The sequence below is a fragment of the Myiozetetes cayanensis genome, unplaced genomic scaffold, assembly GCF_022539395.1.
Source record: "Myiozetetes cayanensis isolate MyiCay16 unplaced genomic scaffold, myiCay2020 scf20-37, whole genome shotgun sequence".
Lineage (NCBI taxonomy): Eukaryota > Metazoa > Chordata > Aves > Passeriformes > Tyrannidae > Myiozetetes > Myiozetetes cayanensis.
This window is the reverse complement of record NW_026087412.1, coordinates 5,549,506-5,574,615: the sequence shown is the minus strand read 5'-3', so window position 1 is coordinate 5,574,615 and position 25,110 is coordinate 5,549,506. Positions and strand designations below refer to the sequence as shown.

General features: G+C 39.4%; 1 protein-coding gene across 1 annotated transcript in view; it reads left to right on the top strand.

The window, feature by feature from the left end:
- GPR146 (G protein-coupled receptor 146) overlaps positions 1–25,110 on the top strand; it is a 47,109-nt gene that overhangs the window by 1,372 nt on the left and 20,627 nt on the right. Inside the window, exon 2 of the mRNA XM_050317431.1 lies at positions 17,826–17,867. The gene's annotated coding sequence lies outside the window, so the exon portion shown is untranslated. The remainder of the gene's footprint in view (positions 1–17,825; positions 17,868–25,110) is intronic.

Genomic DNA, 25,110 nt, shown 5'->3' with positions numbered 1-25,110 from the left:
CTGTAGGGTACAAAAGCCTGGTTGACTCTGAAGGTAGAATGAAGAGACTTCCCAGCATCTCCTCCCTTTCAGTACCAGCAGACAGAATGCACTGATTCAGTACAGCAAGTGCAGATGTATTTCTGCAGGTGCAGTGTTGCTCTTTCTTTGGAAAACACGCTCTTTCTTTGGAAAACACACCCCTTTTAAGGGTCATTTTATAATATTCACAACACATGGAAGTGGATGACTCACAGACTTACAGAATGACCTGGAGAACACTTTCATGACCAAAAGTAAAGGATATAAGTTTAAGCATGGACTGTTCTAAGCTATGAAAATAGCTGAGGCAGTATTTAAATAGTAAGAAGTTTTTACAGTGATTTATTAATCCAGTTTTGAACTTTTCACACAAAATAGTCACAAAATTATAGCCAAAATGTAATTAAAGAAAAACAATTTACAACAAAAAAGCAGAGTTGTGATTCATAACAGAATAGGGCCCTTTATGAGGTTTTGGGCATATCCACAGACCCACGATTCAGTTCTGCATTTTCCTCCCCTGCACAGATCCTTTGCAGAAATGACAGCACCTTCATAGCTAGGGAATCACAGCAATCACTCCCACACCAATCAACAAGTCTGTTTGGTGCTGCTCTTGGAGCTAAATTTATCCTTATGCAGAAGAACTCATTGAAGTCTTTTTTTAACATTTCAAACAAGGAAAGCTTAGGTGGGTCTTACACAACACATATCACTTGTACTGACATTCTCAAGCTCAAGTGATATTCCTCCCCATTACTCCCTCAGCAGAAATATAAATATTATCTTTAAAGCAGAGTGTGGGATATTTTTGTTCAAAGGGATGTGTTTTTCAGAAGCCAAGTGGTGTGAGTTTCCACAGCACTTACTGTTAATGGAATATATTCTTTTCAAACACACAATATAGGAAAAAAATGTATTTTCATCAATCAGAAGTTTTGATCAAATACAGATATTCCAGCAGTCATACCACAAGGCAGGATTTATTATGTTTTCTCAGTCATGTCAATGTTATTAAAGCAGATTCCCTGCACAGTGACACAGTCCTTCCAACTCTCCCTTTAGAGTATGGAGATCTGGGAGGATCTCATGCTGCCTTGCTGAGTTGGATACAACAAAATAGAACTAAAGGGAACCAATTTCTCCCATTTCTACTAGTCTTGATATTTGGGAGTACTTTGTCCTCAACAATGAATCACATCTCCACCATAGTCAAGAGTTCCTAATACCACCAACTCGTCCTTACAGCAACAAATGCTGGTAAAAGAGATGTTTGAAAACAGTCCATAAGTCAGCAAAGTAGACGAAATTATTTTAAAAGTGGAAGGACAAACATTTTGTTTTAATCTCACCTATTTAAGATTTTATGAAGGGAAATATCTGGGATTGTACAAAACAAGTTGAATGCATTTCAAAAAATGAGGAAATTTGACAATAAAGGTGCAAACATCAGGGTCTGCTGAACACCTGGATAGCCCTTCTTGGGTGAAACATAATACTCATGCCTACGCTGGTGGAGAAAGAGCACTGCCATCCCTTTCAATTGAACATGATCTGACACTTCTTGAATATGGTAAAGCTTCAAGGTGTCTCCTTTCTAATTTACACCAGTGGTTCATGTTCACAGTGCTGGATTCACTCAGCTGAGCATATTTAGTTTGCTCAGTCTCAAGTTGACAGCTTCTCTGCAATGTATCCATTCTGACTCAAAAGTGGAAAGTCATTAACATACAGCTGAAGAAGGTACATTTTCCCCATCTATTGGAAAGACTAGTGAAGCAGAAGACAAAATATTAAATGAAAAATCAATGCTTATCAATCCCTAGGAAAGGTCGTTTTCCTTACAATTCAAATGGGAATCCTTGGATTTGACTCAGGAAGACATTTTTGTTAGAAACAACAAAGTCATCAAAACCTGTAAAAAACTTGATACCTCTTTACCAACAAGTTGTCAGTATCTTCAGCTCCACAGTTCAACAGGATGCGTAGCTAGAGGGAATGAACATCTTAGCACAAAATAAAGAATGAATGTGATGGACGTTGCTGATTTTGGCATTTGTGCTGAGTGATAACCAGAGATGGGTAACCTAGGCCTTGACAATTAATTTCTGCAAAATTATTATTCTTCTAAATATTTATAGTTTCCATTAATAGACCACTGAACACTTGTATGCAGAATTTGAACCTGTTTAAAGAAACAAGTACTATACAATTACTGTACTGTAAAACTGTACAGTTCAGTTCCCACTGAACATTCTATTTAAGTTTTGTCTCAAGGAGAATGGTAAAGGAGGAAAGTTTCTAAGAGCTGGAATGAATTACACAATCTAATTTTCCTTCAGGTCTGCTTGCTGCTCTTCAAATCACCACGATCAAGTGCAAGTGGCACTGCACAGGCTCATTTAACATGACTGGTAGGGAGAAAGAATTTGAATATATTGTTTGGGAGTTTGAAATGGTCTCCTGAAAGTTCTTTAAGAAAATTCCATCTATAATTTCAGCATTTTGAAAGCCTCTGAAAATAAAGTGCAATCCATTCCTAGATCCTGTTTATTTAGCAACACTCTACATGCTTTCTGTTCTTGAGAGCTCCCTGATAACTATAAATCTATGATACCAACTCTTAAGCTCTCCAAATTTATCACACAGCCCTGGAATACTGAAATGACATCTGGTTTTTATAGCATCAGGTGTGCCCTCATTATGCGTTTGTGAGGCAGAGCAGAAAATTGAAAAACAATTATGATTTAAGAACCTAAATTAAAACCTGTTGACTGTTTAGAAAAAAATGTTCCATAAAACCTGTTTGTATTCCAACAGACCACACTGAAAGATATCACTGTAAAAGCAGCACACCACAAGGTGTTGGTGGTGTTTGCTTATTTTGGAATTAAGGCATCTAGCAAGTTATCCTAAAATCAAGTTGTATTAATCTACATTTCAATAATAAGTAGCTTACACATATTTACAAAATAAATACCAGAATTTACAAGGATTGAATTTACAACTCATGACAGTTTCAAAGTGAAGTTTTACCTGCCAAAGTTACATTTAACATCTTTGATAAACCAAGTACAAACACAACAGAAAACAGCAGTAGCCCACATAATTTTAAAGTATAAAATAGAGTGGATAATTACAGATGGAATAACATGTGAAATAGAAGAAAGCATGGACCCACCCACAAACAGGAGGATTAAGTTTATCACATACCTGTTCTGTTATCATGGAATTTTTCAGGGATCAAAAGAAAGTTTTAAGATAGGAACAACAAGGAACTTCTTCATTGCACACAGGGGCAGAACAGCAAAAGGCACTGGAGATGGTCATTAGAAAATGCAGATGGTCAAAGGTAAATGTTTGAGCTGTTAGTGAACCAAGAGTCAACATTTCCATAGAGCACAGGGATAATGGCTACAGTGGGATTAGACTGCAAAGCTTTGAAAGTGAAGTAGTTTGTGCTTGGCAGAAGAAAAGGAGAGCAAAGGAAGAGGGAGATTAACAGCAAATGGAAGGTCCATCTCAAGGGAAATCCTGATCTTCAAAACAAAATTAAAAAGAATTTAACTAGTCTGGATAAAAGCCAAGCTGTCAGAATTCTTTGTTGAATGGCAACAGAAAAGTTTCATACTTCTGTTTACCTGGGAACAATACAACATACTTTGAAACAGAAAAATTAAACTAAAATCAAAGTGAAAATAAGGATTCTACCTTAATGAGAGACAATCTGTTATTATGAACATGAAATGAGCAAGCAGATATGATATTTCTCTGCTGAAGATTAAATGAAAAGTGAATATGTTTCCTAAAACACATTGAATAAAATTGCAGTTTGCAAGGGGGGGTGGTGGTGGTGTGTCAAGTTTGACGAAGAAATTTTCTCATTAATTCTTTCCTTTTCTTAAAAAATTAATACTTTCCCTTGGAAAACTGGGAGCTAAAGTTGTACTGGAAGGTCATAAGATAGAAATGAAGCTATGATCTCCTGCCAGTGATGCAGGCAGCATGGTTACTGGAGTGTGAAGTCAAGGAGAACAGGGAACACCGGAAAAGTTAGGGAAGCCAGGAAAATCAAAACCTTTCAAGATAGCAAAGACAAAACACTGTACTTCCTGCACAGATTCTTCCAGATTCGCTGGGTGAACTCTTCAGTTATTTAATGCTTTCATAAAATCTGTCATTGCCCCTTAAAAACTTTTGACTCCAAAAATTCCAGAGCAGTTTTCAAGCACTGACTTATCTCCCACTGTTCCCAATCAACCAGGCATCCAGGAACAAATGCAGAGGTGCAAATTCATGACAGATTCCAGCTTTCAAGATACAAACAGGAGCATGGTCCACCCTTTTCCTTGCTTTAAAAATGTTTGCAATTTTTTGTTTGTTTGTTTTAACTTCTACACTCAGATGATTAGACCAGGGATACAACTGGAAATGAAAGATAATAACCTAATTCATCAAACACACTCTTGACAACTGTGATGGCAGGATGTATGGTTCCTGTTGGCAGTTTCAAGTCAAGCTTTGCATCTTGCCCAAAGTAATATAAATTTAAACCCACTGTGGAACTTTGCTTAGAAATTTCTAACCTTCAGGCACGTGTTCAGCACAACAATGTATCACAGACTTGCCACATCCACATTTATATAATTTAAGTACCTGAGAACTTGGGTCTGCCATACCTTATGAACAACAAGAATAGAAAATCCAAAATAAATACATGAAATACGTGAAACAGGGCCAGCAGCAAGGCCATAAGAGATTACAGTTGTGCAGAATGATGATGGACCTGGGCCCTACAGCTTCCATGCAATGTAAAGCTGAGCTTTGTCACCAAAGGAATTCTGCAGGAGAGAAACAGTGAACAAAGCTCCAAGTTACAGAGTTTGCATAACATTTTTCAACTCCCAGCTGGTAGTTATTATAGGGCATCTGAGAGTTCAGAAAGGTACCATACTGTGGCTTAACTACTGTCATTAACATGACTAACAGTTCTGGTCTATGCTTTCTAATGTTTAGGTGCAAGATTCAATTCCAGTTGCAGTTCAGGGCTTCTAAATTTCATGGGTTTTTAAGCATCAGCAGAGCCTTCTATTACTACACTGCTGGGTTAGGCTTGGCCAAGGGCAAGATGTTGTGGTTAGCAAATCTTACACACTCATTTATCTAATGACTAATCTGAGATGCAATTGCATAATTACTTTGAAGATTTCTGCTGCTCTAAAGAAGGTCACGGGACTTACTCTAGCAACCAGCCCAAAGAAGAACAGTGATACACACTGAGATTCAAACAGCACACAAAATGGAGAGAAATGCATAAACTCAGCATGCACAAGGCCCTCACTGGCAAAATATAGAGAATGTTCTTCAGTTGACAGTTTTATAACTCTAAATGGTTTCGCAAATGAAATCCAAACAAAAGAGCAGAGATGCGCTCTAAATCACTCAGCAATTGCTGCTTAGAAAAACCAGCAACCACTAACTCCAGAAAACAAAAAGACTTGCTTTAGGAAAGCTTAATGAATGGAAAAAATGCCAACAGTTTTTTGTTGTTGTTCTTTCAGCTTTATTTTTCTATACTCCTGAATCTATACACATAATGATTCAGTTCCCCCTGACAAATATTGTATGACCGACTATCAATCACATCAACTTTTTATACGTTGAGAGAAGTCAGATACCAAGTGATAAAGCGAGTTCAGGCAGAGGGCATATGTTAAGCAGCTGTGAGTCCATTTAAGCTGTCTATAGCCTAAAAGCTTAATGTCATTACACAGAGCTCTGATTTCTTCCTTTCCCGCCTTACACTGGAATATCCACATTATATAGACTAGAAATTGTTAACTTACTGGAAGAAATATAGTCACATACTGACTGCTGCAGAACAAATAATGTGCTTATAAATTAGATGCAGTATATTGTGCTTACAGTGAAAGATTACACAACCAAGTACTTCTGTTTAGGCTCTAGAGAAAGCTCTACACTTATGAATAAACATCTCAGGTAATAGTTTCAGCAACAATTTAAACCTGTATAAGTTAGTACTGCTGCCAAAAGACACACTCTCCATTTTCTCCCGCCTCTTCCTTCCATATAGGCATATGAAACTGATTTCCCAATACTTATAGACTAACAAAACACTGTAATTTTAACTATTGTTTATATTTTCAGTTCCTTCAGAAAAAAAATCCTTATTACCAGCATTAGACAGCACCACTGCAATTTGACTGGTCTTTCCCTAATGAAAGTACTGGAATTTAAATATACAACTGTGCTATTTTAACATGGATGCCCACAACAGTAGGGACTATCCAAGTTGCAAAAACATTTGTCTGACTTATTTTTATCAAAAGGGCCTTTTATTTTGACCAAAGTACTAGGGGTCATCAGTACAGAAGAAATGACACAGATAAGTGTTCAGGTACAAAATGTCTAATTCTTTAAACATTCGGTTAATTTGTTTTCTAAACCTAAAGCAATATTTGATCAGTTGAACAAATATTTGAAATGCATTTGGCTAGTTATGTATTTAGTAAGAGAACAAATTTATTTAAAAGGAATTCTTTTCCTCTTTGGTCACCACAGAACAAAAGTTAGATTGAGCTCACAAGATTTTAAGATTTTTTTTTTTTTTTACTTGGTCTCATATTAGATCCTTCCTAACAGATTATTCCTGTCAGGACACCAGTGGTAATGGGAAATGCTTTGGGAATAGGAGTGATTTAATAGCTAGATTTATTATTTACTAGAAATAAAAGCAGAAAAATAACTAATACAGCTCCTCTTACTAGCAACTGTCAGGTTTTTGAGGCATTTTAATCTATTCAAAGAGTAGATCTACTGCCAAACTGCTTGTATATCTTTCCTTTTAAATAAAAAACTGCTTTAAATCCACATTGAGAGTGTCAGAAACATAACTCATATAAAAGAGCATACAGACCTCTAAAGGCTTCTAAAATCCTCTGCCCCTAATAAAAGCATCATATCTTTCATTACTCTCTTATTAGCTTCTTAGGTTAAGGTTCGCATTTGGATTTCAATCAAATTAGGTGTAATGTTCCTAATATTTATAATTTTCCTAATTCTGTCCAGAAACTTTTAAATCATCTGTCTTCCTTGCAAATTTACGCGGTTGCAGTAGGACACCATGTCCAGGTTCTCTGAAAAACTCCTGAGGTTACACTGAGGGAAATGCCTTTTGTGAGTTCTGCTTTAGCATATGTTCGGTATATAAAGTTATTTAAGTTCTGTACAATAAATAACACAGCAACATAAGCTTTCAACACATTTGGAAGTAAAGCCATAAAAACAGTCTTGTTTTGGCCAAAGTGCAAAAATTTACACGCAGCAAACGCTGCAAATAGGAAGCCGCAAAATCCACTACAAAGACAGACAATTTTGTAGCATTTTGTGGCTCTTCCTCCAGAGTGATAATCAGAATTAAAAAACCTAGACTGCATAATACCTAACTTGCTGGGTTAGCAGGGTCTTCTGTAGCCACGTCTCCATCTCCCACGCTCGTCTGCAGAGAGATGACAGGCAGCGGTGTGAGGAATAAGCCACAGCAGCACTTCTGTACCTTCATTAACACAGAATCCAGAGTACAAAGGGCTCCATAACAAGTGGAGAGGAAAATGGATTTATGGTATCAGCGCAGGCAATACATTTTAAAGAGCTGTAGTGGCTCCACGGTAATTAACAACTTCTTGGGATAATTGTTCACAGAGTATCTGGCTCGTGGTGACTCTCTGGCAGGGATCTTGCAGAAATGAGTAATTAAAAGCTATTACAATAAGATTAAGATGTCTTTGCCAGAACAAGCATTGGATATAGTATAATTCTTCAGGAAGAATACTGGGTGAAGGTGTTACCTGCACTCCCACCAGTTCTTCTGGTAGCTCTGGGGTACAAATATTCATTCAGTGCTCGTGGGGACACACCAGGCTACACACACACATGTCTAGTTGATTCTGCAGTTGGCTGGTTGTTTCCTGTCCATGTTGAGCAGTGCAGGTACCACTGAGGGTGGGAAGATCTCCAGGGTTAGTGTAGGAACACTGCTCCTGGCACATGATGCAGCACAGGACTTCTCAGTGTCCTTCACTGAGAGTGGGTGGCACTGATCAGTTTTGGTAGCACTGAGTATCACCAACAGGCTGGTTTGGTGCCAGAATTTTGTATGATGCCTCGATCATTTGAGAAGCTTCTGGTATGAGATGTCAGCTGGATCACTGGCTTAGGCTTTCCATTACTGCCTGCTGAAGGAAGAGGTTTCTCTCCAGTCACAATCCCTTCTTCTCAGCTTTTGAGTTAAGTGAATTCAGGAGGGGGAAGAAGTAAAAATACTGGGAAAATTTGTGTTGATAATTCAGTTTTGAATGCTCATAAGAGCTCACATGGCTGACATAAAATCCCCCACAGTTGTGAGTAATTAAAAACTGTAACTCGACAGATAAGAAGTGTTTGTAGGCAAAACCACAACTGGATCCTCCCTTGCAGTAAAACTGTCTAGTAAGGTCTGGACTTCTATATTTGCTCATATTATATCTGAAGGCATCTCAGTTCAAATGGCTTCCTGATCAAAGATAACATATGGCACCAGAAAGAAATGAGTCTTTCCAGAGCTGCAGGCTCACTGCACCTTCGGCACTGAATCACTACAGAACCTTTAAAATGGAATGTCACTGAAATGCCAAGCCCAATGTAGATGCCAACACTAAACTTGCTGTGCTGTGCCCAAAAACTGCAACAATCAAACAAAAGAATTCATATGCTCTACAAAGAGGATCTGTGAAGGGCACTTCTACCCTGGGAACAGTATTATCAAATACTGTTCCAGTCTGGGAGTTCAGAAAGGAAAGGAAAGATTAGCATTTTTCTACTTTAAGAAAGAAGGGGAAAACAAAAATCTTTGAATACAACTCTTTTTCTCAGCATCGGTTTCATTATAGCAGGTAATTAAAACCCTGTATATTTCTGGTTACTGAAACACTTGTGGGCTAATATGGGGGAAAAAAAGCACTAAGGAAGTCAGAGTTCATCCTTACTGTTCTTACAATGTGCATGAAATAATGTAATAATTTCATTTTTTTCTTTGCAATAGCATCTCTCATACAGTTTGTTCCTTCTGTTCTGATTTACAGGATAAATTCCCCAAAATTACAAAAATACATTTCTATGTTGGTCTTTTGGGGTTTGTTTTTTTTTTTTTTTAATTACTTTATCGGGCCTTAAATCCTAGGAGTACCCTTTCTCTGCCTGAAAGAAGAAAACACCCTCTTATGTACACATGCAAAAAGAACACTTAGTATTCAATCCTTTTAGCTGCAAAATCAAATGCCCCCCAATGGAACACAAAAAAGAATCAGCATCAGACATACATTTCAAAGACATTACACAAGTGATCAAAGAAAAAAGGGAAGAAATCTAAAGTAAAGCTTCTTGCATAACAGCCTGTGCCCAACCCCTTGAGTCTTTTGAGTGGGATAAATATGTTTCAGACTGTGCCACTAATGTGGCGTTTTAATGGTGTGAGAACTATAAATAAAACTTCTTAGAGATAGATAATAAACTATGAAGTCTGCTATACCACTTAAAGGCCCAAATAAACAAATATACATCGTTCTTTTCCTGCCAAGAGTGGACAACCCTCCCTGGTGAGGGATGCAACAGAGTTAAGAATGTTGTCGCTGCTTCTGGACAATGAAGTGAAACCACAGAAACCAGCAGGAAAAGCAGCCAAGTTTAGTCACCACATTGGGCTATATATGTTTATATCCTATAAATACACAATCAGCATCTAAACAAGGATACAATTGTCATTCCCTTTGTAAGAAAATGATTAGTTGTAGTATGCTAATAACATACTCTGAAATACCGAGGAATCAGAATCAATTTTCATGTAACAAATACCAGAATGAGATTCCACACTTTGGTAATAACATTTTCTGCCGTGAATGTGCACCAAAGATGTGTCAGTAAATACAGATCCAGAGAATTAGGCAGCATCTAGTTCAATCCAGTTATCAGTGAGGGCATGGGAGGAGGACACGGGAGGACACATTCTGAGCTACGATGGCTTATGCTGATAAAGGAGCTGGCTGGGACTACTCCTGGTATGAGCTCATTACATCCTGTGAGCGTGATGCTATCACACAAGTGCTTAAAATTAAAGCTGGCACACAGATTCCCGTTATCCTGCTTGACTTGAAAAAAAAAAAATCATTTACATTGAAAGCTTTGTCTTCATTCTTATCACGAAGAGTGAGTTATACAATATGCCATCACCAGAAATGCATGTCACAAGAAAAAAAATTCTTGCTTTCATTTCATTTAAAAAGAGACAGAACTGGGTCAAGTTGATATACCATCATGACTCTGCTCTGTTTATCAACAAAGGCCAAGCTGATATACCATCATGACTCTGCTGTGTTTATCAACAAAGACCATGTGCTGCTGCCCATAATTCAATTTTAGGGGTATATTATCTAGCAGTTTTATAACTAAGATTGTTTTTACTACTGCAAATGATATAAGCTTGGACAAGGATAACATTCAACATTATCAAATGGGAGGCGCCAGAGTTATGATTTCTAGGCACAAGTTGTAATTGGATAGGAAGGCAAAGTTCAAGAAAACAGTAGTACTCTTGTGTATTAACAGAAGGCCTGTTCTGCTCCGTAGTGCACTACCCAAGGCCATTTCCTTCCTTAATATTAAAATTCTAATCAGCCTTCATTTCATCTGCATAAATTTATGACCTAGTCCAAGTTGTGTGTATAGCTTTAGAAACAGACCTGGAATATGAGACCCAGCATGTTATAAATTCTCAATTCAACCATAAAAATCTGTACATGCACAAGTAGAGAATGTTTAAAACACACAGAGTTCCCTGCTGTGCCACACAGTGAATTATTGCTACAAACCCCGCAAATGTCTTAGTCTCTAAATGCAGCTGTATTAATTACAGATTTGCTATTAAGATCCTAGATACCAAACTCTGAGGAGACTGAGAAGACCACAAGAAGAAATTCTATACAAATTTGTCTTCATCAGTGCTTTTCAGGCTCTGGGGCACTCGCTAAAAGCAATGTGTCTATTTATTCTAAGTGGCTTGTAAGAGCTGCCAGAAAACCTGAGCATGTTCTCCTAAGCACTGCTGCTGTTAAAGTCGGTGCCTTTGGCAGGATCTGTGTTTGAGGATTTCCAGAATACTGGAAAATAAGCTGCTGCTTCTAAACAGAGAAAATAGTTAGCTCACTCAAACCCTTAGCTATTTTTTTGTTTCACTCCCAAGGAGATACTTACCTCTGGCTCGAGTATCGTATCTCAAAATTAAGCCAACAGCAAAGAAAAGGAAAAGGAAGTCTGGGAAATGGAATGAAAGAATGTTTACTCTGCAAGGTAAATCAGGGAAATGGCTAGAAGGGCAGAATTACAAATCTAAATGCTTAAGTCTCCAAACAAAACATTAAAACATCAAGCTCCAGCTTCAAAGAGCAGTAACGAGCCCTGAAGACCACAAGTCTGAAGGTACATGTCTAGTCTTCATGCCTGGACATAGCTCGAGAGTAGGTATTTATGTCAAAACAAACGGGTGGGCCACTGAGAACTGTGATGTGGCAAATCAACCACACCACTTCCTCCTTGTTGCAAAATCCCATTCTTCCTTTCTGCCTCAACAACACGCTCAACCCACCTCCAGCTTCTCCATGCAGGAGCACTACAGCGCTCACCGTCCTTCCCTCTGCCTCCCTCCTGCAATCCCTCCCTCTGGCGATGCCGATTACTGACAACAGACACAGAGACAGCTCTATCTGTCCCAGCAGCAGGTTAGCCGAGAAATAATCACATGCAGTCAGGCACGTACCAGAAAGGGAGGCAGTGGAGGTGGTCACGTTCAGATGGGCCAGTTGTTTGGCAAGAAAGTGCCCATGTTCAGCTCAGTGACCGAGCCGGGAGGCAAACGCGTCCCCTCCTGGGGAGCTGCCTGGCCAGCAAATGGAGCCACGGAGCCCAGCTCCTCTCTGCTGCCAGCAGGGTAGAGAAAGAGCTCTTCCAGCCATCAGCTGTGCAGGTCTGACTATGAGACGTGTGAAATGTCAGCTTTGTGTGTCTGTGTGCATGTATGCGAATATAAATAAAGTCAGGTCAGTCTAAAAGGTTGGGACACTGCACAAAGTGCAACATGGGATGGGTTAAATCTTGGAGGGTATAAATAATTCCCAGAAACCTTTGCCAATGCATGGTGAAGTGCAAGAAACTGCTCTGGCTGGTCATGCAAGAATTGCTAAGGAATTCAGCTAAGCCCCCAGGCCACAGCATTGCCTCAAGACATCAACACCAGCTCTTAAATCCGCAATAGCTCCAGTGCCTTTCACCAAACTCTGAACTGGTTCGTGTCAATACCCTGGGAGGGAGGGGAAATAGAAGGTGGAAGAAAAACCTTGCTCAGCCCATGCAGCTTGGAAAGAAGTTGAATTGCCAAAAACCTATCAAGTAAAATTCCTTGTGTATTTTAAGGTCATTCTCAGTATTTCAATACAAGTTCCTCAACACTTTTTCCCTCCACAAAATGCCTGACAACTAGAAGCAACTCTGCAGGTGCCCTAAGACTGATCCTCCTGCACGTTATCAACTCACAGATCTTGATTTGCCAAACTTAGCATCCTGCACATGCTGTCCCAGCAGGTGCTGCTGGGGCTACTTCCATTTCAGACTGCAGAAGCAGTTCACCGGCTGACCAACAGCTCTAAACTATATTTGGGAAAGCATCCCAGCTCTTAAAACTTTTTGTTTAGTCTCTCTCAGCATTTAGGAATAAATAAACAAGAAAATTCACAAACTACCACTACAAAGTGGTAATTATAAGAAGTGGAAGTTAAAAATTCACAGTGTACATATGAACCTACAACTGAAAAGTTTAGTCTCATATTAAAATTGTCTAAGATTTTTCCAGTGCAACAAGTTACAAAGAAAGATACTAAACTCTGACATTAATATTTGCAGTGATTTTATTGTGGAAAATAGACATACAGTAAAGGCAGTATCTGCCACTTCAAAACCAGCTGAGTGACTTCAAACCTGGCATTTGTGCAAATTTGTGTGTACTATAATCTAGCATAAAAATATTAATTGAGAAGCATATCAAGTCAGGTTTGTCAGCCTTAATATTTTCTGGTGATTTGAATGGGGCCAGAGAATAAGATAAATATCTTTACAACTCCAGTTGGCTTTACTTCAAATGCAAAAGCTCGTTTCTAAGCTGCATAAGAACAGGAGCCCGTGTAAAATCAAATTTTGAATGCAAAGCCAACCCAGTTCTGCTCATCATCCTCTATTCTGAATCCTGTCTGCAGCAACAGTTTTTGGTGAGCTCACTGGCCTTCCCTAAAATACTGTACAACATGCAGTTATTTTTCTAAGAATCTGGGTTTTTTTGCAGCAGACCTACACTTATCTCAGGGACAATTTCTAATTTTTGCATTTAAAACTAGTTTTGTATTTTTTATATTCACCCTAATGAAGTGTTTTCATTGGCACTGATGAGCTTAAAATTACTTGAGCTTTCTCTGCAGGTTTTATAGAGTTTTTTTAATGAGGCTGGTTAAGTATTCCCCATTTACCAGTGCAGATCAGTTTAATTTGCTCCATAGCTAAAACTTGGAGCGAACAACAGTATTTTCAAAACAAATACACTGAGTTAAAGCAAGGGCAGTTGTGGTTCATCTGATTCTTGTGGCTCCAGATTTCAAATCTAAGCTAAGGAAACAGAGGTTATGACATCCTGCAGCTGGGACAAGTCGTGTTCATAAAGCAATGCTAAATCAGGACCGCTTGGCCAGTTCAGGCAGTTGCTTGTGTGGAAGTGAAAGATCCCATGAGAGCATTAAAAAAAAAGAAAGGTTTTGGTGTCCAAGCCAAACCCCCCTTCCTTCACTTCATGCTACCAGGGACTGTTCCTTCAGAGCAAACGACCGTGGAAGGTTCCTGCCAAGTAATTGCTACTGATTTACGTACATCCAATCACAGGGAACGGGAATTAAACACTTTGCAAAATACACAGGCGAGTAAATTACAAAAGGTCTTCCCATGCTACGCAAATGCCAAGTGCCTGAGGTTGGTTTTCAGAGCAGATCATTTTGGTGATCTGATTCACCATAAGGCCACACAAAGGCTCAGAGCAGCAGAAGTGTCAGATCAGTGTCCGGGAGAAGCAGCTGGAGCTTCACCAAGGCAGTGGTACCCATGCTACTAGGAGGGGCACACAGATATAAAAGTTTTCATCCAGTTGGGAATCTCAGGAAAGAAAAAAGGACTGGGTCTGGAAATGTTATTTTCCAGGCTCCTGTTTAGCAGCATTCAGCTCTGGAAGTAAGGCCAGGTTGGATGGAGCTCTGAGCAACCTGGTCTAGTGTGTCCACAGCAGGGGGTTTGGAACTAAATGGTCTTTAAGGTCCCTTTGAACCCAGGCCATTCTGTGTAATTTTAAGATCTATTTATTGACACAATAAGTACTGATAAAACACCTGAGAGTAGGCATTTTCAGTTACAGCAGATAGAAAAAGCCTTTTTCCAAACTTCTGTGAGATAGTACTGGTGGTTGAAATAGCAGGACCATTCACTGCTGCCCTGAATACCAGAAAAAAACATGCCTGTAGCTTTTCTTTTTTTTTTTTTTTTTTTTTTTTTCTTTTAAAGTAGGGAGGAAGCATGAAACGGTAGTGCTGGTCAGAGCTTTCAGGACACTATCTGGACGCCAGTGTCATGCTGTGTAAACATGTGGATCCATTAGACAATTGTTGGAAGCAGTGAATTCTAAATTTGATCTAGTGATAGGCCTCATGCTGTTTGGCAAAAAAAAATATGGTGTTGCGAAACCACACAAGGAAAACGTTTCAGACTTGTTAAAAAAAAAAAAAAAAAGGAGAGAGAGAAAAGCACAGCGTGAACAATGATGTATTGGATGGCCTGCAGATCCCAGCCTCTGGAGAGTCCTGACAGAAAAAAAGGCCTGAGCTCTCGGCTCCTGAACTGTTAAATAACTTTATAAAAAGTATTCCAACCTGAAAGGGTAAAAACATTTTCGTAGAGAAAAATTCACATTCACATGCAGAATGCAAAAGATTTTCCATGCTAAATGACAATCTGCAGTAATGATTTATATCTTCTTCCACATTTCTTGTGCACACTCCTGCCTGAACTAAAGCCGGGGCTCCACGGTATTCCCAGTGATGCTGGCTGGGGAAGGGAGTGGTAGTTAACTGCCTTCCTTTGGTTTGTGCTGGCAAAGCAACCCTTTTGCTTTGTAGTACTTAATGGTCTAAAACACACGAAATTAACTCCTTCATTAGCTACACAGCTGCTACTCCTTATCGCTTTCATTTTTCTTAATTGTAGTGCTGCAAAATTTTATGTGATTCAGAATCCTATATTAATACAACAGAAGAATTATATTTGTTAGCATAAAAAACACAGGCCTCATGAATAAAATTGTAATTACACATGACCTTTGAAATCATACCCCATTCTTTCAGCTATCTAGAAATACTATGCTCATTCTGTCCATGCTACAACTTCATTTCAAACTGATTAACCAGCATTTTATTCTACTCAAGTTGCCTACATTAAAACAAAAACCAGTGAGTTCAGCTCCCAGCAAAACTGCAAACCCAGTTTAAGGCTGTCACTACAGAACTTGTTATTCACCTCCACAGTCCTACAGATGTGTATAGCTCAGCATTTCCATTATGATTTATGTTGTGATTTAATCAATCCTGAAACACTGTTTACTACATAAAAGAAATTGTACTTCAACAACAAGGATCAGAAAGCAGGAAATTCAATCCAGAAGGGCTACTGAGTCACTAAGGAGGAAGGCAAGAAGATACATGTTATCCTTGGGAAGCTGGAGTAGGTCAGCAGTAGCAAAGCTTCTCCTTGGTGACTGCTGGGTGACCACTGTGGTGACCACAGAATGTTTCCCCAGCCCAGCCCTAAGAGCTCCATGAGCACACAAACACACAAACAGTGGCCCTTGGAATGCAGATCTCAGCGATGTACCTTGCCAGGCATGTAAATAAACCTGCACATCTCTGCCAGCTGAATTCAACAACTCACATGTCTAATTCTAGTCACATCCATACACATGTGGAGGTGAGGCCACAGGACACAACTAAAGCACCGAAGGGCTGCATTCCTCAGGGGAAGCCACCTCCTACAGCCTGTCCTTACCTGGCTGGAGCTCCCAGAGCTCCACATGTATTACAGCTGTTCCACAGGTGGGACTGGAGCAGTGAGACATACCAGCCAGGAAAAGCTCTCCCCAACCATTTTCTGCTCTAAAGCACAGACCAGCTGTCCCACTATGTCCCTGAACACGACTTAAATTTGTATGAAAGTATAAACAGAAGAGCTGCTCTTTTCTTTCTCTGCATGGATTTGTGGCACACTTTAATTTTATTCTTGAGAAGAGAGGCCAGGCAGAGACTCTCACCAAACAGCCACTGCCACAGGGTTTGAAGACCACTAGAGTTGGTGTTTGGCGATTTTCACCTGTGCACGTTAGCCATGGAAATCCCTTTCTCTTAAGATCAAGACCACATAATAATAGTAACAGTTTGTCCTTCTATTTACTATTCTCCATCAAAGTATGAAACTAAAATTGCAGGGGAAATACTGGTTGTGCTGCTTGTTTTTCTTGGGTCCTTAAATGCCAACCACAAGATGTGAAACAGAGGGCAGGGAGAGGCCGAGCAGAGCAGGGGAGCTCTGCCTGAAGCCTGAAACACGTGGTGATAACAACCATAGCCAGTACTAGTGGTAGAGAAAAGGGGAAGGAAAAAAGTGCATCAGAACGAGCTCAGATCTTTTACAGACCAGCGTTGCACCTCTCAATAAAACTTCAATATAAAAAAGAATGGAAGTGGCACAGGCAGCTATCTTAAACCATTTCTTCCCAGTAGTATTCCACTTAGCTCAAAATTGTCATAAATTGAACTTGTTAATTTTTAATTTTTTTTTAGGGTAAAACTCATCTACTCTTAAAGGTTGTCTTTCTCTCCAAATATTACTGTTCAAACATTAACCTAAAACCTCTTTAATGCCTTATGTATGTGTGTATATTTTTTTTTCTACTGCAATACATAGGGAAATCAGTTACCTTTCTTCTCCTTTAGATAAGTTACGTGTCCATACTGAAATACTGGTTACAAATTTTGAGTGGACAGATATATTATACTTCTTATAATTTAATAAAATAATAAAATATACTTCTCTGTATTTTTTCCCCACAGCGTGCAAAGGAGCAGACACATACTCAGTAACCAAAGTGAATTACTGTGGTGCCAAAACCACCACTTTTTACTGTAACAAAGCAAACTGGCATTTATCATAGTATCATATGACATGAAAAATATTTCATATCAGGACTGTTACATGTCAATTTTAACTCACCAAGTACGATATCTTCAGTGAGGAGAAGGAAGTTATGGTTCTGTTCTTAGATCAATCTACAGCTTTTATTCAAGATCCTCAATTCACCTCACAAGTGTAAATAAAACCATCAACCCCACTGTGAGACATTACAACATCAAACATCATGAACAATTATGTTACAGATTTTGTGATCACTGGATGAAAACACTGCATATTTCAAATGCTACACAGAGCATGGTACAGGGAGATACAAGGGAAAAAAATGAAAGTGAGCTATATTCATCAGAGTTGATTAAATTTTCATTTCTTTCAAGCACCTACAAATAACTGTCTCACCTTTTGTTTTTTTTTCTTTTCTTTTCTCCTTCCAGTGGCTCCATCTCAGATTGACATTATCCTGGGCTGCACCTCATGTAAGTAGAGCTGTAGCAATACAGTGTGACTATTATTGTGTATGTATATTTAACAAGGTACAACTGTGAAAATATTTACCAAAACTGGGACTTCTAGACCTTCTATTTACTCTTGTAAAAAGGTGTACTGGATTACCAAGTCCTCACTGAAGACTTAACTAAGACAAGTAATATTAAGTCTCAGATTGTCCTTCTCAAAGATCACAAACCAGCCACCCAAGTAGTCTCATTCAAAGGTACATCCAATTTACTACACCTTTCTAAGTTTGTGAAATCTGGGCTCCATGGAAGCATCCCATGATCTTGAGGCCTTCCAGGGCTCCTTGCCAGGCAGGGAAACCTCTGCAGAAACAGACTGGAGGAATATCAGAAGGTTTAATCTGCTTTACTTTTGCAAACTGCTTCCCAACCCATGCGAAGAAGGAATGGAGGCTGTAAAGCTCTCCCCACCAGGAGAGCATCATGACACTTAAACCTGCCTGCAAGCTCACAGGAATGACTTTCACATGTTGACAAGGGCTGATGAAGGAAAAGGAGAAAGGCAAAGCCAACCCCTTGTTGGCCAGCCTGGGCTGGCTCAGCAGGGAGGAGGCACCTTTAAGAAAGCCAAACAGGTTAAAAGGAGAGACACAAAACTTGGTCTCCTCTACGTGGCCAGTTCCATTCATCTGAGCACTGCAAGCACCACCAGTGCTCTGAGGGTGTATTTGCACACAGCCTGAAGAATGTGCTCAGGTGCAAGGGGTGGCACCTGCTCAGCGTGGGGAAGCGGTGAACTTGTTCACCCCAGTCTAATTAACAAGCAAGGGATGAGAAGCTCAGGAATTATTTAAAGTTAATATCAGTGCCAAATGCTGTTCTGTTGCTCTCAGCAAGTCTCCTCATCTTTTTCATGTTCTCCTATGTACAGTGAACATAACATATTGGTGCCCAGTGTCCATCTCCCCAGCGTTTAATTCCCAATTTAACATTCTAGTCATAAATGCATGGCCTCCCTTTTACTTTGATAAAGTACAGTCAGCATCAATAGGTAACACTTTTCAAAAACTTCTTTCCAACTATTGTGAAACAGGAGCTGACTGTTTATGGAGTACTTATTTTTTATGTCAGTTTACCATAGGGCCTCTTTAGCCACAGGCTTACAGCCGGAGGCCCCAAGGCATTTTTTGGGAGTGGAAACTTTTTGAGTGCAGCTCTTAACAAATTTCCAGCCCGCAGTATGTTTTTCATTAGACTACATGGTGTTATAATAAATCATGCACTTCCTCTTTCATTTTATGATTTTTTTTTTAAACATGCAACAATTTTTCTGTGCCTGTTTTTTATTACTTTCAATATACTCAACCACACTAATCTTAGAGACTATGTATAAAACTAGAAAGGATATACTGAGTAAGAATGAACTTCAGAGTGAAATACCTGTGCCACAATTAAGACTTTCTTTTTTACATTATCTCTTCTGTCTTTCCCTGAATGCAGCTTCTAGAGACACTAGGACTGATCTTTCTTAGGGTGAAGTATTGTGACCTTTTCATTGTCACATTGGATTCTTTGTATCATGGTATAAACTAGTCCCAGAAAATACAAATGTACTTATAAACAACAGGTGACAGTGACCCAGACAATATCCCAAATATTTCAAAACTAGCAATATAAACAAATATTAGTATAAGGGGAAAAGAAAATTTCTAAAAATCTAAACAAAGCAAAAACCAGACACCTAACATTTCAGAATTTAAGTCTCCATCCTAAAAGCACAACTACCCATATTAAAATCAACCCAGAATTCTTTGTGCCGTCTTCTCTTACCCAAATGAGTTTGGTGAGCTCTGCAGGAGGCCAAAAGTAAATCAAAAGCAAATGCCTTTAACATTGCACTCTCTGAAGATCAGCTCTGAAATGTTTTCAAGGAATGTTCATCTCCTTTCTGGGAGCAAACTCAACTCATACGTAACACAGACACTGCAGCGGTTCAAGGTAGACAAGATGAGCATGTCAAAAGGTTTACTCACTTCTCAGCTCACTGCATGGACTAAGGATTCCCTCACATCCCCCTGTCCCACCCCACTGGCTTGGTACATGTGCCACCTTTTCCTCCACAGCCATGCCAGGCCCTCCTGCATTATCCAATGTCTCCTTTCCAATTTACTCCTCTCCACTTATCACCGTGGAGCTTTCTGTCTCCAGCTTGCCCCAACATCCTTCCTGCTGCATGTCCTCTTCATACTCAATTCTGTATTACCATGAACCTTCTCTCTCTCCCTATCAGCTTCCTTCCTGTTACAAATTAAGGACTGTATTCGTTATTCCCTAATTCAGTTTGAGCCTCCCTGTCAGATGAGATCATGCTCATTTTGGAGGAGGAAAGATGGGAGATTTGAGAAAGAGAATATGAATGTACATTAACTAAACTAAGATCAGTCTTTAATTTTAAGACATATTACGGCCAGCAAAATTCACATAGTTGGGAAAAATACAAGAAATAAATCTCTTTCTATAGGGTCCATACATCTGGAAATACAGACAGTATTCCTTCTGCTGACCCTTTCAAGGAGGAGCAATTCTCCACCACATGTCCCACTGTATATATTTGCCTATTTTAAATACATTTTTTATACAGTTGATGCACACACTTTTTTAAAGATAGCCTTCTTTTTATATTTTCCCCCTCTATACATAATTTTTAATAAGAATGTATTCCTGGGGGCTGACAGCATCAGGAAAACTAGGCTATGCCAACAAGAAGAGATTCCAGTCAAACATCATCATGTCTGGTGTACTGTGTTTCATTTACAAATCTTTGATTTCTAAATGAATGGCAGTTCAAAGTGCACATGAAACACAGATACTTTCTGCTTATGTATGTAGAGATTGTTAGAGATTAAACCACTTTTAATTAAAGACCTAAGCAGGTGTCAGTTCGTGATACTCTTTGAATTTGGTTTAAGCAGATGGATGTTCCACGGTTACCCAGCAGCTCACTTTAAATACAGGCAGAATCAAAGAGATCTCCCTAAACAAAGCCAAGGAAAGCTACTCTGTAAGAGGGTTTGAAGTTTGCTACTACTCATCTGTCATTTATGGAACGTCACATACTTAGCTGGGAAAAGCATTCTGAAACACTTTAAAAATAAACACCCTCCCCCCTGCAAACAGCCCTATGAGACAGAACCCCAGGCACACAAGACCTATTAATTTCAGTGGGGTTTTGGACTGCCTCTCTCTATGCATCTAACTACCCAAAGTAAATTTGCAGTATCAAGGCCTAAACCAGGAAATTTAAAAGCATTCTGAACTCAAATAACTAGAGTTTAAACACGGAAATGGAATTATTTCTAAGTAATTTTTCTCTCCATGCCATACTTCAGGGTGCAAGCAATATGAGAAGCACCCTGTCCCTCCATTACTCAAAGGTTCTTCATTTTCTTTTTTTAAAGGAAATCCAAAGATTAATTTAAAGACATCTGATGGAAAAACCTTAATATTTACCTTCATATTTTGTTGTAATATACACTGAATTCGAGTGATTTCAAAAGTTATCCTGGATGCTTCTCATTTCAAGATGTTAAATATTGGCTTTTATAAATTTCCATTACACATTGTCTGACAATATTTGCTGCTCTGGAGTACATGAACTGACTTTTAACTCATACAGAGGTAATGACAATAAAATTTGTAGAAGTTGGGCATGGATAACATTTTAGAATTTCATATTTATTACAAGTCCCTCCTTTCCAGGTCTAATTTCACATAAAGTAAGTGTAAAAAATGGCTAGAACTGCCAGATGTATAAATTCTCTCAATCCTTTTTACCTCTTATATCATCAGTAGTAGCTACTCTCAGCCTGGTCTCCTAATCATCCTTTAAATGATGGCCCTGCAACATCCCTGCGGTGGTGTTACAGCTGACACCTGAAGACAATGAAAGAGCACACACATAATCCCAGAATTTTATAACTAGTAAATCACAAACTGAAGTCCCACAGCCAAGGCCAGGCCATTGCAGAGCTGTGGGAAGGAACTAATGAGGGAGACAGAGACAGCGATCCGCCAGCTGCCGGTCAGTGCGTGGCGTGCAGAGTGTGGAGGAAGGATGGAGGACATGGAGGGGGAGGCAAAGAGCACAACAGCAGGGCTGTTATCTGCAGCAATAAAGCACCAGCCAGCACCCTGGATGCTGGTTTATGGAAGCTACAGCGTGACTGCAAAGGTGAAGTTTAAAGATGGCACAGGACAATTAACATGAAAGCACAATTCTTGATGCTTCAGCTGATCCTAAAGGAAAGACTGAGCACTCTTGTAAAATCCAGGTTTCACATGTTCAGATACTTTTTTCTACTTCTTTAGTATTAACTACAGCAATATTGCATACAGAGAAATCTGGAAAATAAAAAATGGTGGAAACCAAGACCTGTTTGAGGGCTTCGGCAGTAAGGGATAAATCTGGAGTCAATGCAAAGGCACGAATCTCAAAATATCCACCAGTGCAACCAAAAGCTGCATCTGCCTCCTGAACTTTGTAAGGCTGTCTGCAGAGAGTGTAAGTAATCTCCCTTAGCCAGGAAGGAAAAACTCCTAAATTCAGGTGAGATTCTTTTGGCAGCTATGGCAGGCACAGGTTATGAAGTGGATCTTTGTACAGCTGCTCCACCTCCAGCTTTATTTGCCAGGAGCTGGTTATGTAACTAACAAACACAAAAGAAAATAACCATTTCTGGGATGTTTCCTTTGTGAGCCCTGGGCTGCCAGGAGGAACTGAGAGAATTCAAAAGCAGCTTCCCCTCTGTTGCTCTTTTGGGTGTTTCTCTTTGAAGTGGCACCCTGAGTGGCTGCTCATTCACCAGTTTTGTAGGTAGTCTTTAAAGCAATACTTTCCACCCTTCAAAAGCTTAAGTACAGAAACATACAATTAATTAAACCAATTTAGTGGTGTTATTATTTCAGCCTTTTATTTCTACTTGGTGTCAGACTCTCAGACGCAAAGATTCTTTGTAATAGGATTTCAGACACTGGAGAAAATGCTGAACTTTACAGACTGGTCTGATATGGTTTGTGCAACACATGAACAATCTAAGGAAACCATTTAGCTTAAAGGAAAATTCTTTCTCAAATCTAGATACTAGATGAAATGTTATTTGCATTGTTATTGTGCTGTGTTTAACTGATGCTTTAACCCTTTGCTCTGACATGCTTTATTTTAATCATGGGTTTTTTTCCTCAAAAGATGATTTGGCCTAAAATTATATGGAATGATTGTCTGGTAATAGATAAATGGACCACTAACCTGCCAGATGGCTCTAATGCAACAAAAAAATGCATCTATTGCTGCTTATAATAGTAGTGGCAAAACACTACATTACTGGTTTCCAAATATTTTCCTGGTGTGAAATGTTTATAAACCATCCTCTTGCACTCCTGCCAAACACTTTCCAGGACAAGTTTTAGTCCTTTATTGGAAAAAAAAAAAAAAGCACACATGATTAAGAATTATTATGGAGAAAATATTCCAGTGAATCTATCCTACTGTACTGGCTCTCTCTGTTGTTTATTTTCATTCTTTGGGCACAGGATTTTATAGCCATAATTATCTCATTTTCTCATAGTACAAGTAGTCCAGCTGAGGTCAACATTTTTATTGCATTCTTCCTCTGGTTTTTTTTCCTCCCTTTAAAATTTGCTACTAACAACAAATACAATAGATTTATGCTATCAAAATACCTCTTGGGGCAGAGATTTATTAATAAATTGTATCTTCATATGAGCATAGATCAAAATTGGCAGTAGTGAAATGGACAGCTGGAGGAAAAGGTGTTTTAACTCCACTTCCATTCTCCATGTTCTTTAGAAGAAACAGTTCTATAAACATGCAACCTCATCTTCAAAGATTTTCATGCAAGAATTTTCCCCTAAATCTGGAAGATTTAAAGAAGTAATATTCAGTCAAATGGATTCAGAAGCTGGTAGTGCTTCATGGTCAGCTGGCTGTGAAATCCTGCTCATTAGCCACAGCCTTGAGCAGGCAAACTCGCTGCTTTCCAACTTCTTTAAAGGGTTGAAAGGTGGGGAGACTGCACCCAAGCATTTATTAAGGAGAACAGGAATGCCCTGGACTTTTTTCCTCTTCTTCTACATCTGTTTCCTCTCCTGTTTCTGCTATGCTGCCAAGTGAGCTGGAGTGCCTTCAGCCTGTCCTGTAGCCTTCCTAAAATAAACCCACAGGGTTAAAGCCCTTCCTCCATCCCTGCCACCTGAGGTCTGCAAAGGAAAGGGCTGCTGGTAACAGGAAAAAGTCAGGAGCTGTGTATTATATTCTCTATGTTTGGATTAGCCCACAATAGCTAAATAAACTGATTTGATGTCTAATGACATTTTCAAACAGTAGCTAATACAATTATCCAAAATATGCAGAGACAAAAGATGCCCACAGACACAGCAGAAAATATCTCTGATACGTCCACACAGGCAATGACCTAACGGAATTCCAGCAGCTTGGCCATACAGATCAGGGTCAAATATAAAGGAGCCCAAGTTAAAAAGCCTACTGACTAGGAAAGACACCAATATTCTTACCTTGCTGATTAATATCACTTCTATTTGTATGCAACTATAAGTTTTTTCCAATGTTTTTAGCACAGAACTGTATTTTGAAACAGAATCACGGTCTTTTCAAAATAAATAAATAAAAGGCATGCTACTGACATGAACCACAAGCTCGGTAAAGCTTACTTTGGGAAAGCTCCTTTGAATTAGCTGGGTTAGCAGGCCAAGGGATTTTCCCTAAAACCACATGAGGATCCCGAGTCACGTCAGCAGAGGAAGGAGCTGCGAGGGAGGAGGTTCCCACTCCTGTCACGAGGGAGGGGGCACAAGGAGAGGAACATTGACCTGTCTCAGCAGCTTGAGTGCACTGCAGAGCCCCTTAGCTTTGTGGTCCCACCTGGACACCCAGTCCTCAGCAGAAGGGAGGCTGTGCCAGGGCCATGGTGCATCCAGGTGCTGCAGTGAGTGCCAGCAGAGCTCCTCTGGAACAGCCCTCAGGGAGAGCTGGGTGAATTTCTCAAACCAGAGATGCTGGTTCTGAAGAATGAATGTATGATTAATGGGGTTGCAGCACTGGTACAATTGTGGTCGCCTATTTAAAGTTTTCCATCAAAGTTCTTACAGCCTGCAATATTGTAGTAGATGAAAAATGAAAGGGACTCAAAAGCTGTGCCCATTTAAAAGGCAGTTCTAAAGCAACTAA